The 13,908-nt window shown below is 49.7% G+C and overlaps 1 long non-coding RNA gene across 1 annotated transcript in view; it reads left to right on the top strand.

The window, feature by feature from the left end:
• The window catches only part of LOC121536604, a 51,112-nt gene that overhangs the window by 14,579 nt on the left and 22,625 nt on the right, over nucleotides 1-13,908 (top strand). Inside the window, exon 2 of the long non-coding RNA XR_005994886.2 lies at nucleotides 733-869. This is a non-coding gene — a long non-coding RNA (uncharacterized LOC121536604). The remainder of the gene's footprint in view (nucleotides 1-732; nucleotides 870-13,908) is intronic.

The following is a 13,908-nucleotide window of genomic DNA, read 5'->3' as shown; positions in this document are numbered from 1 at the left end:
AATGGGCGCACATTACTATGTGGACAAGATCGTTGTGCACTCGCCTAATCAGTCTTCAAACAATTCACGGTGGGGAGTACAGATCGTCGATTCAATGTAACTTAACTTATAAATAAATAAAACATTCTACGTTGTTCTCGCGTGTGATCTTATACATAACAACTGTGGGACATATTTAGCTATGGTAATATGAAAAAACATTTTTGCAAACAGGTGCAATATCTATTTGCCATCAAATAAGGGGATAGCAATGGAGTGGAATGTCCAATGTGAAGTTAAAAAAAAAGTATCAGGAAATTCACACTATTATGGTTAAAGTCGTTTTCACATGCAGCCATGATGATGTTTTATCACAAATTTACAGGAGAGAACCTTGTTGAGAAAGAACATGAAAGACCTATGGTGCCAACATAGGCCTATATGAAAAGTAGGCCTACTATTTGCTTATGATGTTAGCGGCAGGTAGCTTAGCTGTTAGAGCGTTGGGCCAGTAACCAAAACCTCACTGGTTCAAATCCTCGAGCTGACAAGGTGAAAAATCTGTTGATGTGCTCTTGAGCAAGGTACTTGACCCTAATTGCTCCAGTCCCTGAGGGTGTCTCAGGGAGTGTTGGAAAATGCAATAAACACATTTCTAATTCATGCATATTAATACGCACTTGTACATGTGTGAAATAGGAAAAATATAAGCACCCCCCAAATTATTAGTATTTTTCTTTGTTCCTATTTCAGAATGTCTCTTTCCTCTACCTCCTGGTTTGAGTATGACCCCTGGTTTGAGTATGACCCCTCACCTGGCTTGTGACCCTTCACCTGGATATCACTCCTGGCAGTTGGCTCTGGGATAGACGACTCATGTTGAACCACAGGTATGTCCCAAATGTGTTTCATTACCACTCGTACACTACCATTCAAAAGTTTGGGGTCACTTAGAAATGTCCTTGTTTTCTAAAGAAAAGCAATTTTGTTGTCCATTAAAATAACATCAAATTGATCAGAAATCGAGTATAGACATAGTTAATGTTGTAAATGGCTATTGTAGCTGGAAACGGCTGATTTTTTTATGGAATATCTACATAGGCATACAGGGTTTTCTAATGATCAATTAGCCTTTTAAATTGATAAACTTGGATTAGCAAACACAACGTGCCATTGGAACACAGGACTGATGGTTGCTGATAATGGGCCTCTGTAAGCCTATGTAGATATTCCATTAAAAATCAGCTGTTTCCAGCTACAATAGCCATTTACAACATTAACAATGTTTACACTGAATTTCTGATCAATTTGATGTTATTTTAATGGACAAATTTTTTTGCTTTTCTTTCGAAAACAAGGACATTTATAAGTGACCCCAAACTTTTGAACGGCAGTGTACATCAGCCTCATCTTAGAGGTGTGTGTACAGATGTGTGTGTTATATTGGAGCAGGACATCTATCCAACATATAATCAAACTGCCATTGTCAAATCCGACCTCCTAGAACTTAGAACCTAGAATCTCAGATCAAAGTAGAATGTATCCCAGTCTACCTTTCTAGTCTCTCTAGCTCTGTGATCTGGGCCAAGAGATGTTTGTGAGCTGAGGATGATTAACCGGCTGGCTGCTCCTCTTCTCCTCTCCAGAGTCACGCTCCCTCCCCCTCTCTCTCTCTCTCTCTCTCTCTCTCTCTCTCTCTCTCTCTCTCTCTCTCTCTCTCTCTCTCTCTCTCTCTCTCTCTCTCTCTCTCTCTCTCTCTCTCTCTCTCTCCGTCTCCGTCTGTCTCGCGTGCTGCTGAGGAGCTATCTACTACCAGAGTTCAGATGTGGTTCGATTTGTATCAGGGAATGCCATCCCACCCCCCACCAATCACACAGACACACACCTCCCTACCATTCATGCCACACCCCGGCCAGAACGACAGCTTGGCTCCTGGCCAGTAATCACAGCTGGATTGAATGCTTTAAATGTGTGTGTGGCGATGGGGGGTGGGGAGGGGGCAGTGTCTGGTGCACCGGATTGGTCCACTTGTATGGGTTGGGCTAGGGAGGGCTGTGATTGAATAGAGGGTAGCGTGCAGGATTCACTGGGCTGTCTAGCATGGCCTCCCCGAGCACTGCCTGACAGCTACGCATATTGGATGGGTTACAGCTTATCAGCCGTGCGGATCTGGCTGTGTGTGTGTGTGTGTGTGTGTGTCTGCAAGTGTGTGTGTCTGCGCAGCTCATCTGTGCGAGATAACTCTATCCTCTATTAACAAATCTGCATCCCCGAAGGTATCACGGAATGCATTTGCCTGGCCCAGACGAATCATTAAATATTAATCACCAATCGATTCACTGACTTCAGCACATTAGATTTGTGTGACTGTTCAGTTGTATCACAGTTGCAGTACAAACAGTGATTAGGGATATTATTGATGGAAACAGGATGCTAGAGTAGGCTAAAGAGGAACTTGTAATAATGTTTTGTCACTAAGATGATAAAGGTATTATGACAATGTATTATGACATTGGTTTACACGTGCTTCATTTTTACTAGAGGCAGGATAAAACACTACTCTCCTGAAGAGGTTTGGTTTTCCACCAAACCGTCCGTTATTATGAATATAATAACACTGGAGCTTGATGCAGCTGCCCTTGTCACACAGAGCAGCAGGAGAGCTCACCGACGGAGGAGAAGGTGTTTGTGTGTGAGTGTGTGTGAATGTGTGTATGTCTCTATGTATACACACCTATTTGTGTGTTTGGTGGTGATTTACCCCCCTCCCATCCCCATCCCCTGCCTAGTGGTGTGCGCTGTTGCCTTTTGGCCACGTTAGATTTTCTTTTTGACTATTCAGCTAAACGTCCTAAAATCTCATAAGAAATTAGGTGGTGTATTTGGTGTAACAGTAACTTTATACTATACTATTATAATGTATTTGGTTATGTTATGTAGAATACTAATGAATCATTGTCACGGTTTACTAAGCCAGAACCCAGAAGCAGACCAGGACAAGGTAAGTGGTGTCAAAGGTGAGTGTTTATTTAACTGATCCACGAGTGCTGCTGAATAATCCAGGGAACCGAGCGGGCGGCGTGGATGAGTTGTTGAGGGTGCAGTAGTTGGTCTAATGATGGCTCGGCAGCCGCCGACCATCAGGCAGAGGTTGGGTGAAGGTTCCGGACGAGTGACTGCAGGGAGAACAAAACGGAGGTAAGCATACAACAAGCAAACAAGGTGCAAAACAACAAAACTAATGCTCTAAGCTCTAAGACTGATCCGCTGATAAACATACTGTTCATGGCTAACGATCCGGCAGGGAATGGATGTTAGGCCAGAGCCTAAGAAGGGTGATGATCAGGACCAGGTGTGCAGATTGCTGATGGGATGCAGGTGCGGAAATCAAGAGAGCTCCCGCCTAGCAACGTTGCCCGGCAACCAGGCAGGGAGCGTTCCAGAACCCTCGGGAAACTGGAGATCACGAGCAGAAAAACTAGTACACAGACAGGACCCGACTCAGACTGCCGGGATCGTTACAGTACCCCCCTCCGACGAACGCCACCGGGCGGACTCCCCGGAGCGCCAGGATGGAGGCGGTAGAAGTCACGAATGAGGTCAGCATCTAGGATCTGTCGCCGCGGAATCCAACTCCTCTCTTCAGGACCATACCCCTCCCAGTCCACGAGATACTGGAAACCCCGGCCCCGCCGTCTGGAATCCATGATGCGTCGCACCGTGTAGGCAGGACCACCTCCGATCATCCGAGGAGGAGGAGGAGGAGGCGGAGGAGGCAACAGAGGACTGAGGAAAACAGGCTTGAGGCAGGAGACATGAAAGGTGGGATGGACTCTGAGCGTCCTCGGTAGTTTGAGTCGAACTGCCACCGGATTGATCACCTTCTCCACCACAAACGGACCAATGAACTTCGGCAACAACTTCCTAGACTCAGTCCGTAAAGGAAGATCCCGTGTAGCCAACCAGACCCTATCTCCGATGGTATAGGTGGGAGCGGGGATCCGGCGACGATTCGCCTGGAGCTGATACCGGTCCGAAACTCTAAGGAGTGCCTTTCTGGCCCGATGCCAGGTCCGGTGGCAACGACGAATATGGGCCTGAACAGAAGGCACTGAGAGCTCCTTCTCCTGAGAAGGGAACAAGGGAGGTTGGTAGCCATACAGGCACTGGAAGGGAGACATCCCAGTGGCAGATGTAGGGAGAGTATTGTGGGCATACTCAACCCAAGGCAACTGAGAGACCCAGGAGGTGGGGTTGGAAGAGACCAGGCAGCGTAGCGTGGATTCCATCTTCTGGTTGGCTCTCTCCGCCTGACCATTAGATTGGGGTGAAAACCAGATGTGAGACTGACTGTAGCTCCAATGGCCAAACAGAAGGACTTCCAGACAGCAGAGGTAAACTGAGGGCCACGGTCGGAAACGATATCACTGGGCAAACCGTGGACCCTGAAAACCTCCCTAACCAGGATCTCGGACGTCTCCGAGGCAGAGGGAAGCTTGGCAATTGGCACAAAGTGGGCGAACTTGCTGAATCTGTCCACGATAGTCAGAACGACCGTGTTCCCCTCAGAAGCGGGCAACCCAGTGACAAAGTCCAGGGCCAGATGCGACCATGGTCGCCGGGGAATAGGAAGGGGGGTGAAGTAGTCCAGAGCTGGGCCGATTGGTACTCTTATTCTGCGCACACACTGGACAGGCAGCAACAAAACCCCCGAGTATCCTCGGCCATGGCAGGCCACCAAAAACGTCTGCGAAGAAACGCCATCGTCCGAGCCACGCCAGGGTGACAAGCCATCTTGCTGGCGTGGGACCATTTGAGGACAGCAGGACGAACCGACTCAGGCACAAACAACCGACCGGGTGGACCGTTACCGGGACCGGGCTGCGTCCGAAGGGCCGCCATCACCTCCTCCTCAATCTTCCACATAACTGCTCCCACGACGCAGTTCCGGGGGAGAATTGTCTCGGTCTTGGACCCACTCTCTTCCGTCTTGGAGAACATCCGGGACAAGGCGTCCCGCCTTGCCGTTCTTAGATCCAGGTCGGAACGTCAGGGAAAAATTGAATCGTCCGAAAACAACGCCCACCTGGCCTGACGGGAGTTGAGACGTCTAGCCGATTGCACGTAAGCAAGATTCTTGTGGTCAGTCCAGACAATAAACGGTTGCTCCGCCCCCTCCAACCAGTGGCGCCACTCCTCCAAGGCAAGTTTCACCGCGAGAAGCTCCCGGTTACCCACATCGTAATTCCTCTCCGCAGGCGAAAGGCGACGAGAGTAGTAGGCGCAGGGATGGAGTTTACTGTCCGTGGAGCATCGCTGCGACAGGATGGCGCCAACTCCCACATCAGACGCGTCCACTTCAACGACGAACTGACGGGCCGTGTCCGGTTGAGAGAGAATCGGTGCGTTGGTGAATCGCCTCTTCAAATCCAGAAACGCTCGATCCGCCTCCGGATTCCACTTGAAGGTCCTGATACTGGAAGTCAAGGCAGTTAACGGAGCGGCCACACGGCTGTAATCCCGGATGAATCTGCGGTAGAAATTCGCAAACCCCAAAAATCTCTGGAGCTGCAATCTCGTGCCGGGCTGGGCCCATTCCAGAACCGCTCTAACCTTCTCCTGGTCCATCCTAATCTCTCCCCTGGAGATGATGTACCCGAGAAAGGATGTCGTGTGGGCGTGAAACTCGCACTTCTCGGCCTTCACGAACAGGCGATTCTCCAACAATCGCTGCAGAACCTGCCGGACATGCTGGACGTGGTCGGAAGGTTCCTTCGAGAAGATCAGAATGTCATCCAGGTAAACAAACACAAAGAGACCGATCATATCTCTCAGGACGTCGTTCACCATACTCTGGAATACCGCTGGAGCATTGGTCAGTCCAAACGGCATCACCTGATACTCAAGTGACCCATCGGTGTATTGAAACCCGTCAACCACTCGTCCCCCTCTCTGATCCGGACCATGTGATACGCATTGCGTAGGTCTAGCTTGGTGAACACCGTAGCACCCTGTAAGGAGTCGAAGGCAGAACTCATCAAGGGCAGGGGGATACTTGTTCTTGACCGTGATGTCATTCAACCCCCGATAATCAATACACGGTCGAAGAGAGCCATCCTTCTTACCCACAAAGAAGAATCCTGCCCCCAGGGGTGATGACGAGGGACGAACGAGACCAGCAGCTAGGGACTCCTTGATGTAGGTCTCCAAAGCCTCACGTTCAGGTCGGGAGATACTGTATAACCTTCCCTTGGGGTAGACAGCTCCAGGGAACAGGTTGATGGCACAATCATATGGTCGGTGGGGAGGAGTGACAGAGCCTTCTGCTTACTGAACACTTCCCCCAAATCGTGATATGTCTCGGGAACCAGGGACAAATCTGGGGGTTTAGCCTCAATCACCTGACTGGGAACCGAATGGGGACAGGCAGTCTTGAGACAGTTAGCATGACAATCAAGGCTCCAACTCGTTACCTTGCCCGTCACCCAATCGAACGTGGGATTGTGTTCCTTCAGCCAGGGGTATCCAAGGACCAGAGGAACATGGGAAGACGGCAGAATGAAGAATGAAATCATCTCAGAATGATTCCCCGACAACAGCATCTTAACCGGTTCAGTCCTCATCGTGATACGTGCCAGACTACTGCCGTCCAGAGTGGTAGCTTCAATGGCTTCCGGCAATTGCTCCTTGGAAAGCCCCAGCTGTTCCACCAACTCGGCATCAAGAAAGCTTCCATCGGCACCTGAATCGATCAAAGCGTTAATCGCTAAGCTCTGATTCCTGTTCATAAGGGTAGCCGGAAACGGGGTCTGACAGAGGTATTGAGAGGTCGAAACTGGCTCGCTAAAAGTCCTCCCAACTTTAGCGAGCCGCGCAGTTTGACGCACCGCCGGGAACCAGTGGCGAGGTAATGTCCCGAACCACCACAGTAGAGGCAACCGTTAGTCCTACGTCTGTGTTGGCGCTCCTCCTTGGTTAACCCGTGCCGCCCCACTTGCATGGGTTCAGAATCGGGAGACAGGACCTCTCCACTAATCCTGTGTGGTGGACGATGATCGACGTATTCTGGTCCAATCCCCGACCCGACTGGAACCTGAGAAGCTGATCGGTTGGACGGGACCCATTGCTTCTCCCTCCTTCGCTCTCGGACTCGATTATCCACCCGAATAGACAAGGCTACCAAGCTGTCCAGGTCACTAGGCTCCGGATAGGAGATCAACTCATCCTTGAGCTGCTCCGACAGACCCTGGTAAAAGGCCGCTTGCAGAGACTCCTCATTCCACCCACTCTCCACAGCCAACGTCTTGAACTCGATCACGAAGTCGGCCACGCTACGAGTTCCTTGGCGAAGCGAAAACAGGCGCCTAGCTGCGTCCCTCCCTCGGACGGAATGGTCGAAGAGCTTCCTCATCTCGGCCGTGAACCCCTGGTATGAAGCCATGCAGGGATCCTGTCGTTCCCAAACGGCTGAAGCCCACTCCAGCGCTCGACCACGCAGCAACTCAATCACAAAGGCTATCCTAGCTTTGTCTGTGGCATAAGAGTAGGGCTGTAGATCGAACACTAATCCACACTGCATAAGGAAGGAACGGCATCTTCCCAGCTCCCCCTCATATTTATCCGGCGTCGGAACCTTGGGCTCACGGAAGGACACAGCTCCAGAAGCGGCAGGCGAGATGGGTGAATCCGGTAGTGGATCCTCCACCGGAAACTTGCGCTGGTTCTGGACCTCCGTCAGACCGGTAGAAAGGTTCCGAACTGACAACGCGATCTCCTGTAGTACCGTGCTATGATGGCCCAACATCTTCTCCTGATGGGTAATGGCATGGCGAACAGAGTCCAGGTCCGCTGGGTTCATTACTGGCCGGATCGTTCTGTCACGGTTTACTAAGCCAGAACCCAGAAGCAGACCAGGACAAGGTAAGTGGTGTCAAAGGTGAGTGTTTATTTAACTGATCCACGAGTGCTGCTGAATAATCCAGGGAACCGAGCGGGCGGCGTGGATGAGTTGTTGAGGGTGCAGTAGTTGGTCTAATGATGGCTCGGCAGCCGCCGACCATCAGGCAGAGGTTGGGTGAAGGTTCCGGACGAGTGACTGCAGGGAGAACAAAACGGAGGTAAGCATACAACAAGCAAACAAGGTGCAAAACAACAAAACTAATGCTCTAAGCTCTAAGACTGATCCGCTGATAAACATACTGTTCATGGCTAACGATCCGGCAGGGAATGGATGTTAGGCCAGAGCCTAAGAAGGGTGATGATCAGGACCAGGTGTGCAGATTGCTGATGGGATGCAGGTGCGGAAATCAAGAGAGCTCCCGCCTAGCAACGTTGCCCGGCAACCAGGCAGGGAGCGTTCCAGAACCCTCGGGAAACTGGAGATCACGAGCAGAAAAACTAGTACACAGACAGGACCCGACTCAGACTGCCGGGATCGTTACAATCATAAATCTTCCAAGACATTGATTCAGCTTTGATCTAACTTTAATAAACAAGCACCATTGAGAGAAGTGGCAGAGTGAAGCTCTGTGCGCTCCGGGACACTGCTGTCCGCTGCACCGAAGCACACCTACCCAACTCTTTTTGCCTCCACTTAATTTGGTGATGTAGAAACGAGAGACCACATGTGGCCTTTTATGAAAATCTGGGACTATTTGGCCAAGGAAACATTTCTGGTTGATCTCAGGGAATGTAAAACAGTTAGGAAGGGAAACTGTTAAAATGGGATTGAGTGAAGTAGCAGCAAATACTGTATGTTGAATGAGTAACTAATAAGCACGGAGAGCCTCACACGTTTGGCGAAATGACCTTATATCCTTATACTGCCATTTACTTACTTCATCAGAACAACACAATTCACTGCATCAACAGTATCTGGTGACAATAAAAACATGTCTATTTTTTCAACACGCTCTCTGCCCTAACGATGTAGCCAGCGCTACAGAGGGCTATATCAGTCCGCTAATACAGGATTGATTTTTCAGCAGCACCCTCAGCACCCCTATTTCCAGAGGCTCTGGTCAGAGTGCTAACGTGTTTCAGTGAAGCTGAAATAGGTGCCTTGCTGATCTCCATGACAGAGCCGTTGGGTAATCACACTTACAGCACAGTAATTACAGCTGTCACCGTCATCCGCTGTTATTGATGCAAGTGCAGGGCCGCGCCACCACCAGAGAGGGCTTACCCTACACGCCACACACACCACGGCTCACACACACTACCCCAAACATGACACACACTATGACACACACACAAACACAGAGGCAAGCAAATAGGCACACACACACACCCACACACACACACACACACACACACACACACACACACCACACACACATACACACACACGGCAGCACCAGAGCGGCACAAGACGGCTGTCTTTTGGCAGCTCAATCTTTACTGCTTAGCTTAGCTTAGTTTAGGACGACCATCTGGCTCAGCAACTCTGTCTCCCTCCCTACTTACTCTCTCTCTCCTACTCTCTGTCTCAGTCTTTTTGAATGCCTGTCAGCAGTCAGCAGAGCTGCGGTCTTAGCCATGATGCTAACGTGGCTCCCCGTTTTTCTACCGCTGCTGGTTGGTGGGTGTTGCTGGTGCTGTGTGTGTGTTCACAGATGGCAGAAGGAGGGTGGAGGGAGTGTGTGTGTGGTGATGGAGAGCGCTGTCGGAAGCCCCAGACAGCTCGGGCGTCTCTCAGGCAAGGTGGTCCGTCGGCGGGCATCTGGACTGGCTCAGCCCCCCTTCGCTGCTTCTCCACTAGAGCACCACTTCATGACACTACTGCCAAGATGGTGTACAGGGTACACTGTAGCAGCTCTCTCTCTCTACTAAAACAATGACTACTTCCTTAACCCTTAGCTGTGTCTGTTTCAAGTTGATTGTTTGTGCTGATAGAGGATTAGTGGCAACACTATATGTGTTTATAAATGACAGGGACAAGAACAATGTTGAGCCATGGAGAAAGCACAGCAATTCTATGTATTTGATGAACCCTTTGATCTGAGTTGATCTTTGGGCTCGTAGAGAAACTTTGAAGATGATTAGTTGTGTTTGGAGCCAGTTTGAACAATCGTTTGGCTCTCTTTGTTGGTGGTTATTGATCAGAGATTGAGGAGTTGGCTATGATTGGCTAGAGAACCCTCTAGATGCTGTGTGGTATTAAATGCTGTATGGTTGTCATTAGGGTTGGGCAAGAGGATGATTGACAGCCGTCGTTGATGGTGACGACATCGTGATGTGACAGACGATACCTAACCTGTTTCAACTTGACTGGCACAGCGCAGTAAACAGGAGTCAGGACTCATATACTGTACTTTTTTATTTTGTATTCCTACCCCCATGCCTGTCTCATCTCTCCATTTGACATTTGGCTATGTTTTTGTTCTTGTGCATGTGCTTTCCCACCCCCATTAATATGAGATTGTAGGCAATTAAATGGGAATTCATAATGTCTGCTGCAAACCTTCAAACCTAGAAAAAAGAATGAGTGCTGATGGTCTTTTGTTTCTATAAGTGAGTGACAGGGAAGGAGGACATGGCTTTTGACATTTGCGCTGATGAGAACAGTATGGTTGTGTGTGAATCGTCCTTCATTGTGCCTCTCCTATTCTCACACGCACGGTCTGAGACACTAGAAAAGTGTGGTGGTTCTCCTTACACAGACACACACAGACTTGGAGTATCCCTGGTACCCCTCCAGTGAGTGGCAGTCATTTGGTCGGTGGGCACACGTGGCGGCATGAGACCCAGCTGTTTGTGTTTTGTAGCAGGCATGGCACAGCTTTAGGGAGGCAGAGAGTTTAAACTCCACAGAGTTGACAAACACATCTGTTCCAGACCATCACATGGACCTTGTTGTGGAGGTGTTGGTATATTCTGGTTATATTAGTGGGAGGCTGACATACCAAACCATTTTGGTTCCTACTGTGCTTCGGGCCTCAATAAACTATTTAGAAAAAGAGGCTGTTGCCATGGTATTCAGCCTTTTTCTCATCAGTGTATTTAGGCCATTCAGCTTTATTTATTCCCATTAAACCCATGCCTTCTGTAGGAACCAACTGTTACAGAGAGCCGACCAATTGTTCTCCGAACAGAATGACCAGTATTTTTTCCCTTTGTTTGTAACCCGTTTTGCATAAAGCTTTACAACCAAGGATATGGGGCTCGCTGGTGTTTGCAAAGTAAAAGGCTTTGTTGAAAGTCGACCAGATCTCTATCGTTATAATCGAATAACAACCTATTTGTGTTGTTTTGCAGTTGAAAACACGTTAGTCACACTTTCTTGATCTTCCTTGAAAATGTAATTTCTAAAAACACACCTTAATAGCACCTCCGGGCTAAGATAAGAACAAATGTTTGATAAGATAAGAAGCTTTTATGTCAAAATGAGCTTTACTTTAGCTCCCAACCCGTGCTCTCTCTCTCCCTCCCTCTCCCTCTCCTTCCCTCTCCTACTCTGATGCTTTTAGTAAGAGCAAACTCCTTCATATCACTCCTAAAGTGCACTGCAGCTGCAACCAAGGCCTATTACCTACCACTCTAGCAGAGGACACACACTTTGACAATGTTGTTGTTGGTGGAATGGGCTGTAGTGGGCTGTAGACTGGGTAGTGTTTAATTGTCCTGTAACCTGTTTATTTAGGCCCTTTGCACCTCGCTTAACAGGAAGCCGTCTCCCTCAATTGGATTACAGCTAATCAAATATCTAGACGTGTAGAGTCAACACACACAGGTCTGGTACGGCCCTCTCTCCCCCCAGCACGAAGGCCCACTTCTCCTTCCCCTAGCTCAAACTAGAAGGCTCTTTAATACAGATCTAGGATCATATTAGGGCGGCAGGTAGCTTAGTGGTTAAGAGCGTTGTGCCAGTAACCGAAAGGTCGCTGGTTCTAATCCCCGAGCCGACTAGGTGAAAAATCTGTCGATGTGCCCTTGAGCAAGGCACTTAACCCTAATTGCTCCTGTAAGTCGCTCTGGATAAGAGCGTCTGCTAAATGACCTATTATTATATTACACTACCTCCGATCATATCAGTAACCATTAGAGTAGGGTTCCCCAACTGGCGGTCCGTCGGCCAAAGTTGGCTCGCGGGTGGTTTTATTTGGCCCCCCAAGTTTTCTGAGTAAAAATTATTATTATTTCCATTGTTGGACATAAAAGACTGTAAAAACATCAGGAAATCAGCTCCAAGGGATTTTAAGAAATCTGTTCCAAAGTATTCCAATGCATAATAGAGAGACAGGTGATTGTATACAAATGTAAGCAAGGTTTGAAATGATTATGTTTTAGTCAAACATTGTATCTGTTTGTACTTCTTGCGGTCAATTTGCAGTCTACAAATGATTTGTAATTGTGTTCCGGTCCCCCGACCATCCGCTCAAGAAGAAAATCGGCCCGCGGCTGAATCTAGTTGATCATCCCTGCATTAGAGGATGGTACAACATCTGACATGGGATCAGTGGTTAGGGTGACCTTTTTTTCTACTCCCCAGTCTAAGGGATGGGGTTAGGGCCTTCCCAGTCTGCTGTCAGTCTAGGGGATGGGGTTAAGGCCTTTCCCAGTCTGATGTCAGTCTAGGGGATGGGGTTAGGGCCTTCCCAGTCTGCTGTCAGTCAAGGGGATGGGGTTAGGGCCTTCCCAGTCTGCTGTCAGTCTAGGGGATGAGGTTAGGGCCTTTCCCAGTCTGCTGTCAGTCTAGGGGATGGGTTTAGGGCTTTCCCAGTCTGCTGTCAGTCTAGGGGATGGGTTTAGGGCCTTTCCCAGTCTGCTGTCAGTCTAGGGGATGGGGTTATGGCCTTTCCCAGTCTGCTGCCAGTCTAGGGGATGGGGTTAGGGCCTTTCCCAGTCTGATGTCAGTCTAGGGGATGGGGTTAGGGCCTTTCCCAGTCTAATGTCAATCTAGGGGATGGGGTTAGGGCCTTTCCCAGTCTGCTGTCAGTCTAGGGGATGGGGTTAGGGCCTTTCCCAGTCTGTTGTCAGTCTAGGGGATGGGGTTAGGGCCTTTCCAGTTTGCTGTCAGTCTAGGGGATGGGTTTAGGGCTTTCCCAGTCTGCTGTCAGTCTAGGGGATGGGGTTAGGGCCTTTCCCAGTCTGCTGTCAGTGTAGGGGATGGGGTTAGGGCTTACCCAGTCTGCTGTCAGTCTAGGGGATGGGGTTAGGGCCTTCCCAGTCCGCTGTCAGTCTAGGGGATGGGGTTAGGGCTTACCCAGTCTGCTGTCAGTCTAGGGAATGGGGTTAGGGCCTTCCCAGTCTGCTGTCAGTCTAAGGGATGGGGTTAGGGCCTTCCCAGTCTGCTGTCAGTCTAGGGGATGGGGTTAAGGCCTTTCCCAGTCTGATGTCATTCTAGGGGATGGGGTTAAGGCCTTTCCCAGTCTGCTGTCAGTCAAGGGGATGGGGTTAGGGCCTTCCCAGTCTGCTGTCAGTCTAGGGGATGAGGTTAGGGCCTTTCCCAGTCTGCTGTCAGTCTAGGGGATGGGGTTAGGGCCTTCCCAGTCCGCTGTCAGTCTAGGGGATGGGGTTAGGGCTTACCCAGTCTGCTGTCAGTCTAGGGGATGGGGTTAGGGCCTTCCCAGTCTGCTGTCAGTCTAAGGGATGGGGTTAGGGCCTTCCCAGTCTGCTGTCAGTCTAGGGGATGGGGTTAAGGCCTTTCCCAGTCTGATGTCAGTCTAGGGGATGGGGTTAGGGCCTTCCCAGTCTGCTGTCAGTCAAGGGGATGGGGTTAGGGCCTTCCCAGTCTGCTGTCAGTCTAGGGGATGAGGTTAGGGCCTTTCCCAGTCTGCTGTCAGTCTAGGGGATGGGTTTAGGGCTTTCCCAGTCTGCTGTCAGTCAAGGGGTTGGGTTTAGGGCCTTTCCCAGTCTGCTGTCAGTCTAGGGGATGGGGTTATGGCCTTTCCCAGTCTGCTGTCAGTCTAGGGGATGGGTTTAGGGCTT

Source organism: Coregonus clupeaformis, chromosome 2 (genome assembly GCF_020615455.1).
Source record: "Coregonus clupeaformis isolate EN_2021a chromosome 2, ASM2061545v1, whole genome shotgun sequence".
NCBI classification, from domain to species: domain Eukaryota; kingdom Metazoa; phylum Chordata; class Actinopteri; order Salmoniformes; family Salmonidae; genus Coregonus; species Coregonus clupeaformis.
Note: the sequence above shows the minus strand (reverse complement) of the source record. Positions and strands in the feature narration are given on the sequence as shown.